The sequence below is a fragment of the Amblyomma americanum genome, chromosome 7 (assembly GCF_052857255.1).
Source record: "Amblyomma americanum isolate KBUSLIRL-KWMA chromosome 7, ASM5285725v1, whole genome shotgun sequence".
Lineage (NCBI taxonomy): Eukaryota > Metazoa > Arthropoda > Arachnida > Ixodida > Ixodidae > Amblyomma > Amblyomma americanum.
The window spans coordinates 160,227,514-160,241,211 of record NC_135503.1 but is presented as its reverse complement, the minus strand read 5'-3'; positions in this window follow the sequence as shown (position 1 = coordinate 160,241,211).

The following is a 13,698-nucleotide window of genomic DNA, read 5'->3' as shown; positions in this document are numbered from 1 at the left end:
GTGTTGCCCATAAGGAAGCACTGATTAGCAGTATTGTAAAGTTTTTCATCATGACACGTCTTCACTTCTACACAAAGTCTCTGGACAAAGACCGCACTTCCACAAGGGAGAAAAACATCTGAAACTTAGCAGAACAACTTGAGGACCATGTGGAGATGCGCCTTCAGCAATGTCTTGTTGAATGTTCTCTGAAGTGTGTTTTGTATATTACTAGTCTACCTGAAACTAATGTGACATTTAAGAAACCTCTAATTACCATGAAATTTGTTATCAGGTGAATGATTTATTGTTCATTGTAAAAGCAATAAACAGTTCCATCAGGAATGTACAGTAGGGACCATATGTTTTCCACTTTTATTTGCATGAAACTAATCACATTATTTGGACGAATCCAGCACAATACTTATTTTACAATTAAATAATGATCAGCGCTCAGAGAAACATCTAGTTATAATTTCATACGCGTTGGACATCCACTTTAATTCAAGCCATTTCTTCAATAAGAATCAATTATCACGAACGCGACTACTGCATTTATGCTGTGCAAAATTTTTTTCATAGAACTAGTGTAAACGACAATCCGATTTTTATGGCAAAAAGTGCGAGTGCGCGAAATATCCTATTCACGCCCATAGCACGCGATGGGTGCATTTGGCAGTCTTCTGAGCGGCGAAGTTGAATCGCATTAAGAGCGCCACTGTGCAGCGTATCGCTACTGTGCTCGGGCAGTAACTAGAGCGCAACTACCGTGGCAGGAGTGAGCAAGTTTTATCGAACGAAAACTGATGAAAGGCGGAGATATAGTAATGTATCGTCACTGCCATTGTAGCATGCAAGTGAACACATTGCAGTCCGGATATACTAATTTATGAACCGAAATAAACACTGCAAATTCGCGTTTCTAGCGCGAAACGCATAGCACGCCCGTAGGAAGCGACGTGTAAGCAACCGCCAGCGCCGCCTCGCGGTTGCATCGCGGAAGCACACGCGAGCGGCCGCGCCTTCGGCACACTTCCCCTATTCCAGCCACTGTAACGCTAGCGTTATTTCAACCCATGACGTCGCATCCGGTTTGAAGCAAAGACGTCACGTCTGGCAAATTTTTTGCTGTTTGAGCCATGTTTGAGCCGAGCGGCCGAGCCGAGCATTGCTTTCAGTAGCATTATGGCCGGTCGACGGAAAGAGCGCGCGATCGTGTTGCACGTGAGTAATTTGTTCTTGCTATCTTTTGGTATGCACATACTGAGTGATTGCCCGTTATCTGACACTCAGCATTCCTTTGTCAACTTCCTTGCGCCCGAATATTTTGTGTTAGCAGATAACCCAGGACTAGCGCTGAGCCCGCTTGCCCGGCAGTTGGCCCAAAGGCTCGGAAGGAAAGACTCATCTGTTTTTTTCGTAAGTTCTGCTCAAAAGGTCTGTGCAGTTCAACAGAAAAGAGCTTGCGCTGAGCGTGTTTTATACCTTTTGTCAATCCAGCCCAACGTAACTCATGGTCATGTAAAACACGCATAATTACCAGCTTTTGCGTGCTCCCGAAAAAAGGCGGGAAACTTTTGACAACAGTCCAGTTGAACTAACCGTTTGTGCGATGAGTTTTGTACGCGGTCCGATTTTTTGTAGCCCCGCGGCTGGGACAGTCTGTAGAGTGTTGAATTAATGCTGCCCTTTACAGGCAGCTGGAGAAGCAAGCTTAATTTTAAAGCCTCTAAGCTTAAGACCTTTTTAGAGCTAATGGTGTAAAGAGCCCTTAAAGAGATGAACATTGTGGGCAATGTGCTTGATGTCCTTTGACTGTTTGGAAGCTTGTGAGGTGCATAAAGCTCACAAGGCACTGTTGCAGTGTGTGACAGGTCATTGTGGTGATATTAGAAGAAGACAGTGCAGCGCAATGGGACAGAGAAAAGAAGCACACAGGATAAGCGCTTGTCCTGTGTGCTTTTCTCTGTCCCATTGTGCTGCGCTATGTCTTCTAATATGCTATACGAACAAGCCCAAACTACAACTTTGTTAAGATTGGTCATGATAGGTTTCTTTGATTTGGCTGCACTCTCTGCACTAGTTCTGTGAAGTTCCGCGGTGGTGCCGGCAGCGTGCAACAACAGCTCAGGCAGTTCAAATGCAGCTTGGCACTGGCCGCTTCCAAAACGAATGGTCTTGTGCAGGCCCGATTGTCCAATAGCCTTGCTGTCGTCACGAAATTGCAACCATCTGCATGCCGCCGACACCACCAAAATCCTGAAACTCTTGGAAGAATTTTCAAGCAGCAAATTGCAATGAAGTTTTACCATAAACCTACTCTAGGAAATGGTCGTTTCACAGAAAGAAAAAAAATCGTTGCATGTATACACACAGGCGACTTACGAATTAGCGCTGAAATGCTGCCCATGCGACTCGACTTGACCGCTCAGGTTTTCATTATGACTCCTCAAACAGTCACTCACCTCCTCTATGTGTAGGTCGAAGAAGCAGAGAACGTATGTACAAGCTATTTGACAGTTATTTGCTGAAAGGTTATGGCTTATGGGGGTTTAACGTCCCAAACCAACTCAGGCTATGAGGGACGCCGTAGTGAAGGGCTCCGGAAATTTTGACCACCTGGTGTTCTTTAAGGGAGCATAGACACCTAACTTTTGGGTGCGTGGTTTCTTCTTTTTAATGTAATGATGCCACTGCGGTGGCTCAGTGGTTATGGGGCTTGGCTGCTGACCGAAAAGACGTGGGTTCGATCCCGGCCGCGGGGGTTGAATTTTGATGGAGGCGAAATTCTAGAGGCCCATGTACTGTGATGTCAGTGCACATTAAAGAACCTCAGGTGGTCGAAATTTCCAGAGCCCTTCACTACAGTGTCCCTCATAGCCTGAGTCACTTTGGGACATTAAACCCCCATAAACCAAGCCAATCTTTTTTTGTAATGAGGTGTAAGGCATTATTATACACGGATTACCATGTGGTATGCTCCTATGGCTGCTAAATAATATATAACTGAATTTCTTTCTTGTGCTGTTTCAGTTTCACTAGCTGAAAGATGACTGTGACCTTAAAGAGAGGTTGTAGGTCATGTGAGGCGTGAAAAACTGCAATATAATTGGTGCTTCTACATTTGTTGTCATTCCTGCTCTTGAGGAAGGCTGGCTTCAGTACTGCAGTAAATTAAAACGATTAAGCAGCAATTATATTGCAGTTTTTCTCTGCCTCATATGACCTGAAACCTCTCTTTGACGTCACAGCTCTCATTCGGCTGTTGAAACCGAAACTGAAACAGCATGACAGAAATATTCGATTATAAATTATTTAGCGGTTGTAGGCGAATACCACATGGTGATTCATGCATAGAAGTGTCTTCCGCATCATTATAAAGAAGAAAATATGCCACCAAAATTAGGTCTCTATGCTCCCTTAACATGCACTGGCATCGCACAGTACATGGGCCCCTAGAATTTCGCCTCCATTGAAATTCGACCGCTGCGGCCAGGATGAAACCCGTGACCCGAAAGACGCGGGTTCGATGCTGGCCGCGGCAGTCGAATTTTGATGGAGGCGAAATTCTAGAGGCCCATGTATTGTGATGTCAGTACATGGTACAGAACCCCAGGTGGTCGAAATTTCCAGAGCCCTTCGCTATGGCATCCCTCACAGCCTGAGTCACTTTGGGACGGTAAACCCCCATAAACCATAAAGCTTTCAACAAAGAACTGTCATCATTTCATTAAATAACTAGTGCCATACCTTTCCCGCTTCTTCGACCTACACATGGGCACTGCCGTATTGCTGCACCGCAGCTGCGCTTCCATTTCGGCAAGTGCAAGCCAGCCTAGAACTCGTGCTGCACTTCTTGAACTAGTGCAGAAAGTGCAGCCAAATCGAAGAGACCTTATGATTATGTGGCTATTTCCTTTGCATTGGGTGGGCGACAGTTTTTGTCCTAGCCATTACATAGAAAGAAGAAACAAAAAGGAAATGTGGAAACATTCCCTATTAAGACAACAGCTTTCACCTACAGACCCCAAATGAACAAAGCCTGCCTGTATAGTGAACAAAACAACTAGGCTGTCACGGATCTAGCAAATTATAATTTTGAAAGTGGGCCTCCTGCTGTGAAACGGGCAACGTTTGTGCCCCTAGAGACAAGCAGAGGCGAGAAGCCACAGACGAATGTATGTAGGACAGCGAGCTGAACGAGGAAGTAGTTCCCATAATTGAAGAATACATGGAAAGACAAGGACGAGACATGTTTATGTTCTTCCTTCTGTGTTCGTCGTTTTGTTTTCACAAGTTAGGAGTAGATGTTTGTTGTAGTTTCACTTTTTTAGGAAAATGGGGAGAGGATTGTTCATCTTGAGACATGTAGCCCAAAAGACAGAGCACAGGAGTGACTCACACAACATTAGTCTTTGCGTTTCGTTCCTACTGTTCTGTGTGCTTGCACCCCTTGTCCCCAAATGAGGCATTGACATGATCTTACGTGGTGCTATGCTGGTAAAAGGATGTGTGCTGCATGCATATGGGTTTGTGGCATTCAGATTCAAGCACCAACACACGGCTTCTCGTGCAGTAGGAATTACGGGAGGAAAAAAAGCCTCAAGGATGTAGATGAATAGTTTAGTTCTTCAGTTTGCCTTTTCTGAAAAATTCTCTGGCAGGATGTTTTAATACATGTCAGCCCACCCCTCATGTAATAGTACCTACCTTGTGGGCTTTTGAGGTACAAATAAATAAAAAAAGTAATGCCCTTTCAAACAGTATAATTTGCAGCTTTGGTGCAAGATTTTTGGTGGCCACTTCAGGGAGTGTTTGTCCAGAGCTTGTAGCGATTGCTAAATGGCGCTTGGTCCCAAGAACCATACAGTTAACCAATTGCCCTCGTGCCTCTTGGTGAGAAAATCTGAGAGGTCAAAATGACAATTTACCATAGCTGTGAACAGTAATAAGCTGGATGTATTGCCTAAGAGAAACGAGGTCATCTGCTTGACAGTAGTAAGAATTTTGGGTTGGTTAGAGAGCATAGATGGCTTAACACCATCTTCCATATCTTAATAGATGTGGCATTGTTGGCATGTGTAATTAAAAATTTGTTTCGATGTGTGTGGCTGGTGAGCTGTCAGCTCTGGCATGACGAAGTTGTAAGCTCAGCCAGAAGTACCTGTGCTGTTTGAGCTCAGGGCAAGAGCTTTGAGCGAGGCCGCTGCACTATGTCCTTGTACATTTGGCTTTCATGGTACTCCAACTTCCTCCTTCCCCCACCTGTGTTAGGAATGTCGCCATGGGGCCGAGCGAAAGTGGTGGGGTGTAATTAGAGCAGTGGCATGGCCATAACGTCCATCCGAACAGCACTGCGTAAGACTTGTTTGCTGGATTGGCCCCGCAGTCAGAACTGGGGTGAGTTATGAGTGGGCCACTGTGGAAAAAGACAGTAGAGCAGCGGAAAACATGCCACGAATGGTGGATCGCTATAGTTTGGAGGCAACCTTTGATGCCTTTGTTGCCATTGTGGTCAAAGTTATCTGTGCGACCATCAAGGGCAGCACCTGTTCCGAATGCATCGCATAGCAATAGATCAGAGCTTCAATTTTATAGTTGGATCATGAGCCTTACTGCAGGAGGTGTATGAACCGGTTCAGATTTCACATTGACATGCATCAAATTCAGCAACGTTAGTACTCACAGGTACAGTAAAACCTCGTTAAGGCATACCCCGCGGCACTGTGGAAAAACTTTGTGCAGAGCGGCAATATTGTCTAGAAGACAACGAAGCTGGCAGTGGTATGGGAACGGAAAGGTCACGTTATAGGCGAGCGGCCATTAAAATCTTCTCGCTGCCATCATTTATCGCCGCTTATTATTCGGCTGGTCGCCACTCAACATTTGGTGTGAGATGCGGGGTATCATCCCCATCCTGGTACTGGATCTTCAGAGTCCTCCGCCTGCCGTTATCATCGGCCGTGTGCACCTGGTTCGCCCTGCTCTGCCCCAGCCCGCCGAACCTGAACCGACCTCGCCGCTCACCCCAGTCCCGTCCCCTGCCCTGACCACAAGGCATGTTGACATGACAACGCTGCCGCGACCCGAGACACCGCCCACACGTGAGGACACTGTCCCCCTGCCCATGCCATTCGGTGCATTCAAGGGCTTCGACCGTCGACTACTGGCGACCTGTGTCCCGGAAGCTTCGTCGACCAGGATTCATTCACACATATCTTTCATCGTGGCGGCTGTTGCATTTGGGTTGCAAGCCCCAAGGGTAGCGTTGGCCTGGCGGCCTGGGGCAAAGCTGGAAACATTCGAAGGTCCCGGCAAAGGATGAGTCGACTGGCAACAGAACAACTTGTTTATTCTGGCATCGCAAAAGAGCAGCCGGTCAGGGCGACCACGTTACTCGAAGGACGAAATCGAAGTCTCTCTCTCGCGTCCGGCGCAGCTGTCTTTTTTTATACCCTCGGAGTCGAGGGCAAGAGGGAACGGCTTGGGAAGAGTCATCCGATACGGCGACGCTTGAACATGTTCAGGCGTGACGGGCGCGTCCGCCAGGCCGGCGCCGGTCAGACCTCCTCGCCTCCCAGTTGAGGAGCTCCTCTCCCCGGCTGCCGCGCTTTGACAAGCGTGGGCAAAACAAGCACACACACACACGCACGCACGACGACACGTGGCACTGAAACATGCCTGGACGCGCTTGGCGGGAGGCGTTGCGGCAGCGATGAACGAAGCCGCGGCGTCCGTTGCATCCGCGCCGGCTATACCGCGCGTCGTAGGTAGGCGAGACGTAACAGACCGCCCCGCCGGGAGAAGGAGATCCCGATGGTCAGGGGACTGCATCCGCTGTCCAGAGGGATGTCGCTCGATGATGCTCGTAATCGAAACCGATCGTCCCTCGACGTTGCTTGAGCGCAGCGCACAGAGAAGGCCTCGTTCTCGGGTTCAGGATCACATAGGACACTGTAAAGTCACTTCGGGAGAGTTGCCATTTTTGTGCTCGTTCCCAGCAAGCGTTAGAACTACGCCGAAACGCAACCGCTCAGTCAGCAAGCACGAGACAACCCTCACTAAGCTCTGCCAGGCTCTTTCCCCTTTTATACTACTGCCTAGTTCCTTACAGTAGTCAAGCAGCACTCAGAACGCGTCCACAAATTGGAAAATTGCACTAGAAAGCACATAATCACTTTGAAACACTAAACAAAAGCAATATGTTAAAAATCCTGCCTCAGGAAGAAAACATCAGTAACCAACAACTTTGAGGCGGATTCCTACGTTAGGGGCTTCGACTTAAGCCATCGGCGTTACCGTTGAGACTCCCCTTTTTGTAACGCACCTCAAAGGAATATTGTTGCAAAGCGAGGCTCCAGCGCAGGAGGCGGCCATTTTTGGGAGAGATGTTCTGCAGCCATTGGAGAGGGCAGTGATCCGTCTCAATGATAAACCTCGAGCCGGCTAGGTAGCATGACAATTTCTGAACGGCCCACACGAGACACGCACACTCTTTCTCGGTGGCGCTGTACGCCTGCTCACGACAGGTCAGCTTACGACTAGCATACAGGACGGGGTGTTCCACTTCTCCATTGTCCCTTTGGCACAGTACAACGCCCATGCCTCGCTCACTAGCATCGCACTGAACAACGAACCCTTTGGTATAGTCTGGCGATCGTAGCACAGGCTGGCTTGTTAGGGCGCTCTTTAGGGCGCTAAAAGCTCTCTCCTTTGTCTCGCTCCAGACGACTGTTTGGGGCTCTGTTTTTCTTAGAGCATCCGTCAGGGGAGCCGCGATATCGGAGTACCTGGGGATGTACCTCTGATAGTAGCCGGCGACACCCAAGAACGACCGAATATCGGTCTTCGTGCGCGGTTGCGGGAAGTCTCGCACAGCGGCCACCTTTATTTCAGAGGGGCGGCGACGACCCTGTCCAATCACGTGACCGAGGTAGACAACCTCGGCCTGTGCTAATTGGCACTTGGGAGCCTTGACTGTCAAGCCCGCTTCGCGCAGGCGGGTTAGCACTGCCCGCAAGTGTGCCATATGCTCAGACCAGGAGGCGGAGAATATCGCTACGTCGTCTAAATACGGTAAAGCGAATTCTTCCTGTCCCCGCAACACTTTGTCCATGAGGCTTGAAAAGCAGTATGGCGCGTCCTTCAAACCAAAACTCAAAACTTTAGGACGGAATGTTCCCATTGGTGAAATGAACGCCGCATACCTACTAGCCTCTTCTGTAAGTGGAACCTGCCAATAACCCCTGACAAGATCTAGGGTGGAAATAAACTGAGCGCTACTAACTTTCTCAAGGCGCTCCTCGATGTTAGGGATCGGATAAATTTGATCCTTAGCAATGGAATTAAGCCTGCGGTAGTCGACGCAAGGACGAGGTTCCTTGCCCGGTACCTCAACTAAAATCAAAGGGGAGGTATAATCACTCTCACCCGCCTCAATAACACCGAGCTGTAGCATTTTCTTTACCTCAGCCTCCATAATATCGCGCTGGCGGGGTGACACCCGGTACGCCTTGGATCGTACTGGCTCTGGCGAGGTAAGTTCTATATCATGAGTAAGGACAGAAGTCCTACCAGGCCTCTCAGAGAACTGACCTTGAAACTCTTGTAAGAGTTGGTGTAGTTCGGTTTTCTGCTCAGCTGACAGCGGTGCTTTAATGATTAAGTCACTAATGACCTGATCAGTGTCTTCCCTGTTCGTCACTGAGCCTAGTCCCGGAAGCTCGACCGGAAGCTCTTCTAACTTTCCCGTGTCGTGCATTTCATCTCCAGTACCTGGTGCCTTCAATGCTACAGGCTCAATTTTATCCAGTTCTGACGTGCTCGGAATATCAGCTTGCTGCGCCTCCGACCCTTTTTCATTGTTCGACAACGTCGGCCCCGCAACTACCGCCTTTGCAGCGAGCTCCCGAACTCTCGGTCTGGTTAAGGCCTGAACGCTAGCCTCACCAAACAAAAGCCCCTTCTCGCGCAGGAGGTGATCGGACCTGTTCGAAAATAGGTACGGGTACTGGGGGGGCAGCATAGATGACACTACGGCCTCCGTCTCAAGTGCTCCGAAAGGTCCTTCAATAAGCACCTTTGCGATGGGCAGACACACGCTATGAGCTTCCACGGCTTGCTTGATCCATGCGCACTCGCCCGTGAACATATCGGGTTCTACGTAAGAGGGGTGAACTACATCCATTGTAGCTGCGGAATCACGAAGCACTCGGCACTCTTTCCCGTTCACGAGGAAGTCTCGCATGTAAGGCTCGAGAAGCTTCATGTTCTCGTCAGTGCTACATAATGACAAACACACGACTTCTCTTTTTGTTTCTGGACACTGCGCCGAAAAGTGACCCGGCTTCTGGCACGTATAACACACGCGCGCTTGCCTCGCCTCGAACCGCTTTCTGCGTTCGGCTTCGGCTGCCGCCGTCTCCTTACGTTCGGTCGGACTGCTTTCACTCGCATCCGCACTACGCGTGTCCCCCCTTGCTCTCATGGGTGTGAACTTCGGCTTCTCAGACTTGGAGCCAAATTCACCCTTTTGACCGTCCTTAGCTCCGCGAGCCCGACGCGTCACAAACTCCTCGGCTAGCTCGGCGGCTTTAGCCACTGTACTAACGTCTGGCCTATCCAAGACCCAGTACCGCACGTTCTCAGGTAACCGACTATAAAACTGTTCCAGCCCGAAACACTGCAGAATTTTCTCGTGGTCACCAAACGCTTTCTCTTCTTTGAGCCACTCCTGCATGTTTGACATAAGCCTGTAGGCAAACTCTGTATATGACTCATTTCTGCCTTTTTCATTTTCCCGAAACTTCCGACGGAACGCCTCCGCTGACAGCCTGTACTTTTTTAGCAGACTCGATTTCACTTGGTCGAAATCCTCTGCCTCCTCTCTCTTCAAGCGAGCGACTACGTCGGCCGCCTCGCCGGGTAACAAAGTGAGCAAGCGTTGTGGCCACGTTTCCCGAGAGAACCCCTGCTTCTCGCACGTTCGCTCAAAGTTAACCAGGAACAAACCAATGTCCTCTCCAAGCTTAAACGGCCGCATCAGGTCAGTCATTTTGAACGATACCCGTTCTCCTGCACCGTGTGCCTGACTTCCATTACGAGCGCGTTCCATCTCTACCTCGAGACGCTTCATTTCTAAAGCGTGGTCGCGCTCTTCTTTCTCTTTTTGCTCTTTACGTTCGCGCTCCTCTTTCTCTTTTTGTTCTTTACGTTCGCGCTCGTCTTTCTCTTTTTGTTCTTTACGTTCGCGCTCGTCTTTCTCTTTTTGTTCTTTACGTTCGCGCTCGTCTTTCTCTTTTTGCTCCCTCTCCTCAATGGTCTCAAGGCATTCCGACAGCTCGTCATCCTCAGCCTCCAACTCAAGAATCGCCCTTAGCAGTTCCGGTTTTCTGAGTTTGTCTGAGACATCAAGACCCAACTCTCTTGCAAGCTCCAGCAATTTCGGTTTGCGCAACGACTTCAAATCCATGGCTGCTCCGAATGCTGCTTTCTCTACTGCCTACTATTGTCTTGCCGCAAACTAACCCGGCAGCAACGACAACACAATTACCAGCTCTGTTTCTGACACTAACAAAAGCCTGGCAAAACTCAGAAGAAGAAAGTCCCGCACTCACCAAACCTCGCAGCCACGAATTCAGCGCAGTCGTTCCGCTGCAGGCAACCAGTCATCACACAGGGCTCGTTGCACTGCTCCCGGATGGTCGTTGTGCTGCTCAGCATACAGTTGACGGCATATCGTCGCTGCTGGCCTCCGTTGTCGGGATCCCACCGCTGGCAACCAGTTGTTGCATTTGGGTTGCAAGCCCCAAGGGTAGCGTTGGCCTGGCGGCCTGGGGCAAAGCTGGAAACATTCGAAGGTCCCGGCAAAGGATGAGTCGACTGGCAACAGAACAACTTGTTTATTCTGGCATCGCAAAAGAGCAGCCGGTCAGGGCGACCACGTTACTCGAAGGACGAAATCGAAGTCTCTCTCTCGCGTCCGGCGCAGCTGTCTTTTTTTATACCCTCGGAGTCGAGGGCAAGAGGGAACGGCTTGGGAAGAGTCATCCGATACGGCGACGCTTGAACATGTTCAGGCGTGACGGGCGCGTCCGCCAGGCCGGCGCCGGTCAGACCTCCTCGCCTCCCAGTTGAGGAGCTCCTCTCCCCGGCTGCCGCGCTTTGACAAGCGTGGGCAAAACAAGCACACACACACACGCACGCACGACGACACGTGGCACTGAAACATGCCTGGACGCGCTTGGCGGGAGGCGTTGCGGCAGCGATGAACGAAGCCGCGGCGTCCGTTGCATCCGCGCCGGCTATACCGCGCGTCGTAGGTAGGCGAGACGTAACACGGCCAGCACTTCCCCCCATGCCATGTACCATCCTCCTCTGAACCCATCTCCACTGAGCCGTCTCTCCATCGGTGTCTTCTATTCACTATTGGGACAATCGCTCGGCAGCCCCGGGTAGTCTCACTAAAACGACGAAGCTGGCAGTGGCGCGGGAACAAAAAGGTCGCGCTATAGGCGAGCGGCCATTAGAATGATCTCACTGCGATCATTCATCGCCGCTTATGATTCGGCTGGTCGCCACTTAACAATATGCCCAAACTGAAAGCAGCCTGAGTGTATCCGTTGACCTGGTAAAAGATGATACCTGAGGCATTTCAAAGAATGTGCAGGCGAAACCTTTTAATCACATAGCTACGAGTGCAGCCTCGAAGATATGTAAGCCAGGTCCTGTGTCCCAGCTGCTCTATTAGGCCGTATTTGAGTGAACAAGCAAGTGTCTGGCACGCATGGTTTTTTCCAACAGTACAAGTTTAGCTGTCTTCAGCTTCCATGTAGGCGTTACTTTCATTGGATGGCGTTTTGCCAGTGATGGAAGCAACAGTGTCGATACCAAACTGTGCTGAAGAAGTCTTGGACTGCATTGTCTAATCCATCACCAATCATGCAGAAAAAAAAATGAGTCTCCGCAATGCGTCCTCTGCAACAAAATACCTCCTGTAGACAGGACGTATTTAGGAATACCTGCTCTATTCTGAGGCCTGGATTGGGAAAAGTGGGGATAAGAGTTAATGGAGAATATTTTAGTAATCTGCAATTCTCAGGTGATATCTCTAAGTCGCTCAGCAGATGAACTGCAAAGCAAGATCAGTAAGCAGAATGGTGGGTCTAAAGAATTAAAGGAGTATAGACACCTAACTTTTGGGTGCGTGTTTTTTGTTTGTAATGATGCGTAAGGCGTTGTTATACATGGATTACCACCTGGTATTCTCCTATAACCACTAAATAATTTATAATAGCATTTCTTTCTCGTGCTGTTTCGGTCTCAGTTTCAACAGCCGAATGAGGACCTTGATGCTAACGTGTGCCTACAGGTCACGTGAGGCATAAAAATGCAATATAATCGCTGCTTCCACATTTGTTGTCATTCCAGCCCTTGAGCAAGGCTGGCTTCAGCCCTGCAGTAAATTATAACGATGAAGCAGCGATTATATCGGCGTTTTTCTATGCCTCACGTGACACAAAAGTACTCTGACGTCACAGCCATTGTTCGGCTGTTGAAACCGAAACAGCACGACAGAAAAAATTATAAATTATTTAGCGGCCGTGGGCAAATATCACATGGTGATTCATGCGTAGTAGTATTTTATGCATCATTGTAGAGAAGAAAACATGCCACCAAAGTTACGTGTATATATTCCTTTAACACGCAGAAAACCAAATGGAAAATGCTCTTGGCCATTCCCTCCAATGCAAATGCTGTGTGGTGTATAATATTGTTACGTGGTGGCCGTCCAAAGAGTGAGGCGCGATGAACGATGGCAGAGTTGTAATTTAATGGCCGTTGGCCTAGAGCGACTGCTCTGTAATGCATCACAGCCAGCTTCGTCGTCTTTGTCACAATATTCCTTTTTTCTCATGGACATTGTCACATGTAGGGAACTGGGTGGTGTGTCATTGTTTGCGTAAGTACTTAAGGACACTGACAAGTTCCCTAGGCAGCCGCTGACCACACACTATACGTGGCAAAGTTACTTTTGAAAAATAATTAAATTTTATTACTAATTCATTTCCTAGAAATCACAGAAGTAATTAAATTACAATACAAATTACTGGTCTCAAAAAGTAACGACATTACATTACAATTACCTGCCTTAAGTAATGAAAATTACTTAGTTTCGATGCTAAAATGTTGCGCATTGGTCATGGTTTGTGCAAAATTTCTAGTCTTTTGTTTGCACTGCCACTGAGCTTGAAAATGGGTGTTGGAAATTTTTCCCCTCTTTACTCAATTTGAACAGCCACTTTGCTGATGTAGATGGTCTTTCTCATATCACTCTTCAATCAGAAGTACATCATTCAATGTGTAATATCGTCCCACCATCCTGATATTGAAGAATTTGTCATCCGCATAAACAGCCGGAGTACATTGACTGCTTATCCACGCATCATCCCAGAAGTGCACAGGGGTGCAGAGAAGCTGCCAGTTCTGCTGATGTTCAATTGATTTGTTCTGCAGGCAAGTTGGTGGAAATAAATTGCATGTCAGTGGGACGCTGTTGTCTTTGTTGCCCTTGAGTTAGAAATAGGGCCTCAAATGAGGCCATAAAAAACCGACAACTCACGGTCAACTTTCTTAGACGTGTCAGTTGAGACTTCTTGTCAGTGCAGCGATGTCAAAGTACTTGCTCAAGCACTCGCAGTGCATCTGTGCGAAGGTGCC